Here is a 4,900-nt window from a genome sequence, read left to right on the forward strand (position 1 = left end):
ATCATTGGCCACTTTAATAAATGGAACACTAGTCACTTTAATAATGCCATTTTAATAATGTTTACATATCTTACATTACTCATCTCATATACATATATATACTGTATTTTATACCTGTCTCTTATACACATCTAGATGTGTATAAGAGACAGGAGAGAGGTACTGTATACTCACAGTAAAGACTTTCTCTGGTTCTCCGCGGGCCCTCATGTTGGTGTCGTGGATCTGTTTCAGCACCATCCAGGCCTCGTCATGTTTACCCATCTATACACAGAGAGGAGGGTTACACACACACACACACACACGCACACACGCACACACACACACACTCCTTACCTCTAGGAAAAACCGTGGGCTCTCAGGTATGAAGGTGAGTGCTACAACAGCACACACACAGGGCAGAGCACACACCACCACAAACACTCTCCAACTGTGGAACTGGTAAGCCGAGCCCATACTGAAACTCCAACCTGCACACACAAACAGAAACCACCAATCAGATACAAGCAAAATTAGCACAGAAATACAAATTCCATGCCTAATATGACGTACTTTTGGAAAAAGTATGAAGGTCTGAAAATCTTAAAGTGCCACCAAGCACCCTTAAATCATCAACCTGTTTCATTATTGTCTCTTATGAGGAAACGCACACTTCTATTTTCCACATGAGATGCAGCATGTTGATGGTAATGAGAATGACTAGAGGCTGAAGAACACCATATGGTGAAGAGAACGGGAGGGAAAGAGAGAGAGAGAAGGAGAGAGAAAGAGAGAGAGAGAAGGAGAGAGAAAGAGAGAGAGAGAAGGAGAGAGAAAGAGAGAGAGAGAAGGAGAGAGAAAGACAAAGCGTTCGGTTCAATTCTTATTGGAGGCATTCAGTGAGACTAATTGATACAGCAATCTCTGAGGACAGCAAAGCAAGAACTCAGGTAACAGCCTCAGTTAGCAACCACTGCACACACTACCTTCTCTCTCTCTCTCTCTCTCTCTCTCGCTCTCTCTCTCTCGCTCTCTCTCTCTCTCTCTCTCTCTCTAAAAGAGAGAGATCTGGTTGGTTACAATACCTGTCGTTGACGAACTCCGTTGGGTTAGTATTGGTTCTCCAGGGTGAAAGTTAAAGGTGAAGTCTTCTATACGTTCGTTGTTGTGAGTCTTCACTCTGGAGGCGTCTTCATCGAGAGTGAAGGTGATGGATGAATCAGGGACCCACCTGATAGGCCGTAGTACCTGCACACAGGACAATTATCATCGTAGCTTGTTTTTGTTACAACGTTGTTCATCTTTGAAAAGTAGTGCAATGTATCTATTGATGCTAAGTGGTTCCTTTAGCTACACTGAACACATGAAACATGTAAAGTGTTGGTCGCATGTTTCATGAGTGAATTAAGAACAATTCCATAAATTTTCCATATGCACAAGCTTATTTCTGTCAAATTTTGTGCACAAATTTGTTTACATCCCTGTTAGTGAGGCATTTCTCCTTTGCCAAGATAATAGCATCACTGACAGTTTGTGTCTTTATAAGAGCCTGATTAAACAGCATGATCATTACACAGGAGCACGCTTTGCTGGGGACAATAAAAGGCCCCCTCTAAAATGTGCAGTTCTGTCCCACTAACACATGCTACAAGATGTCTCAAGTTTTGAGGGAGCGTGCCATTGGGCATGCTGGCGCAGGAATGTCCAACAGAGTGTTTAGAGAAATTTGGCTGTTTATCCAACCGGCCTCCAACCGCAACACGTGTAACCACGCCAGCCAGGACCACATTGGCTTCTTCACTTGCGGGATCGTCCTGAGGAGGGGGAGGGGGGGTGGCTGAGAGTACTTCTGTCTTTTGTGGGGAAAAACTCATTCGATTGGTGGCTGGCTCCTCACGTGGGTGGGCTACGCCCTCCCAGGCCACTCATGGCTGCGCCCTGCCTAGTCATGTGAAATCCATAGATTCGGACCTAAATACGTTTTATTTAAATTGACTGATTTACTTTATATGGAAATTGAACTCGTAAAATCTTGGAATTGCTCATGTTGCATTTATATTTTTTGTTCAGTCCTAGATGGGCCGATTTCTCTTTCCCTGTTAGCGTGTTAGCATTATCACAGGGATATCAGCGAGACACTGGCTATATCTCAGAGTCAGACACTTTATCATTTGAAACACACAGACTCGGTGGGACAGACTGATAACTGGGTACAGTACTGCTGAAGAGTAGAGCAACACCTTAATTTAAAGACAGAGTGGAGTTTTAGAGGACAATCTCACCAAAAGAAGTGTGAAACCACACGATGGCCAGTTTTGATGGTGGTTGGTTCTCTGACCGGCGTAGTTGAAACATTTCATGACCGTTAACCAGATCTAAACAGAGTTAAATGAGAGAAGAGAGAGAGATGGAAATAGGGAGAGGGTGATACATTTGTTCAATCATAATGCTTTCATATCATCTGGGGGAATCGGACTCACCTACCACCCTCTGAGTTCTGGTCCTGATCCTGAATCGAGCATAGCGGACTTTGGCCACAAGGGTTGTGGCTGAGCATTAGGGACCCCATCTCATTGACTGCATCTCCACACTCCCACCACTCATCCAGCTTGATGCCTATGGAAGCGGTTATATCCGTCATCACCTATACAGTACAGTGGATCAGACGACAGTCCAAGCGTTTGTGTGCTGTTTGTGTTTGTTGTGTGTATATAGATAGATAGATAGATAGAATTAGATAAGTTAGATAGCTAGATAGAAGTAGAATAGATCAGATAATAGATAGATAGAATCGATAGATTAACTAGATAAGATAGATAGATAGAAGTAGATAGAAGATAGATAGATTTAGATAGATAGATAGATAGATATAGATGATAGATAGATAGATTAGATAGATAGAATAAAGAGTAGAATAGATATGAGTATAGATAGATGATTTAGAGACACATTCATTTCCCATCAGATTACACAGCATCCACAAAAAAATTTGAAACAAACCAATTTTGTATAACTCCACATCTACTGGGTGGGAGGGATTGATGATTCCACGTCTATGTGCTTGCCATCACAGCAGCAAGATTTGTGCTGTTGCCACAAGAAAAGGGCAAGCCAGTGAAAAGAACAAACACCATTGCTAAATACAACCACGATTATATGTTTAATTTATTTTCCTTTTGTACTATTTAAACTATTTTGCACATCGTACACACACTGTTATATATGACAATAATATGGACGTTTGAAATGTCTTAGGTCTTTTGAACTTCTAGTGAGTTGTAATTTAACAGTACATTTTTATTGTTTATTTCATTTTTTATCTACTTCACTTTGCTTTGCCAATGGTAATACATATGTTTCCCATGCCAAAAGTAAAGCTATTTGAATTGAATTGAGAGAGAGACAGAGAGCGAGAAGAAGAGGAGAGACGAGCAAATAAACAGACCAGACGGTCAGACAGGCCAGAAACAGTGCACGACAGGGCAGAACGCAACAGAACAGACAGACAGACCAGACGAGTGCGAGCAAGCAGAGAGAGAGAGGTACTGTTATACTACAGTAAAGACTTTTCTCTGGTTCCGCGGCCCCTCATGTTAGGTTGTCGTGATCTGGTTCAGCAAGCCATCCACAGGCCTCGTCATGTTGTTGCCATCTATACACAGAGAGGAGGGTTACACACACACACACACACACGCACACACGCACACACCACACACACTCCTTACCTCTAGGAAAAACCGTGGGCTCTCAGGTATGAGGGTGAGTGCCACAACGCCACACACAGGCAGAGGCACACACCACCACAAACACTCTCAACTGTGGAACTGGTAAGCCGAGCCATTACTGAAACCAACCTGCACACCACAAACAGAACACGCAATTCAGATACAAGCAAAAATTAGCACAGAAATAACAAATTTCCATGCCTAATATGACAGTTACTTTTTGGAAAAAAGTATGAAGGTTCTGAACAATCTTTAAAGTGCCACCAGCACCCTTTAAATCATCAACGCTGTTTCAGCTTATTGTCTCTTATGAGGAGAACGCAACACTTCATTTTCCACATGAGATTGCAGCATGTTGATGGTATGAGAATGACTAGAGGCTGGAAACACCATATGGTGAGAGACGGACGGGAAGAGAGAGAGAAGAAGGAGACGAGAAAGAGAGAGAGAGAAGGAGAGAGAAAGAGAGAGAGAGAATGAGAGAGAAAGAGAGAGAGAGAAGGAGAGAGAAAGACAAAAGCGTTCGTTCAATTCTTATTGGAGGCATTCAGTGAGACTAATTGATACAGCAATCTCTGAGGACAGCAAAGCAAGAACTCAGGTTAGGGAGGGGTGTTTTGGATGCTGGTTACGTGCCGGTGAGGGTCAGGGTATGTAAGGCATTTAAGCCACTGCACACCTCGCTACTACCTTCTCTCTCTCTCTCTCTCTCTCTCTCTGCTCTACTCCTCTTCCTCTCTCTCTCTCTTCTCTTCTCTCTCTTCTCGCTTCTTTTTCTTTGATTCCGTCTCTGTCTTTTCTTCTCTGTATCTATTATCTCTTTACAGGAAGGAATGTAGGCCGCCCAGCACTAAAGTATACTCTTCAGCATCCCCTGAACAGAATGAAATAAAGACACACAGCAGCAGACAGCTGGTGAAAAAAAAAAAAAATTTTTTTTAACAGTTTCCAAGTTTGGGGGGGGGGGTTAAATGGGTGGTATTCTGGCTTGCCCATTGGGTGGAGGGAGAAGCCACAGAGGCTGTCCATAGAATAGAATACATAAAAATATTATCAATTATTCTATTAAATAAGTAAATCAATCCATGGATTCTAATTTCTATGGTTATGTCAGGAGATAGCGAAGTGTTAAGGGGGAAGTTTATGCGTGATATCAACAGTATTGTAAACCCAAATCATGTCTGTTTTGAGGTTGT

At 42.5% G+C, this 4,900-nt stretch overlaps 1 pseudogene; it reads right to left on the reverse strand.

The window, feature by feature from the left end:
• LOC111963917 (synaptic vesicle glycoprotein 2C-like) overlaps positions 1-4,900 on the reverse strand; it is a 79,205-nt pseudogene that overhangs the window by 7,730 nt on the left and 66,575 nt on the right.

This window comes from Salvelinus sp. IW2-2015, linkage group LG5 (assembly GCF_002910315.2).
Source record: "Salvelinus sp. IW2-2015 linkage group LG5, ASM291031v2, whole genome shotgun sequence".
NCBI lineage: Eukaryota > Metazoa > Chordata > Actinopteri > Salmoniformes > Salmonidae > Salvelinus > Salvelinus sp. IW2-2015.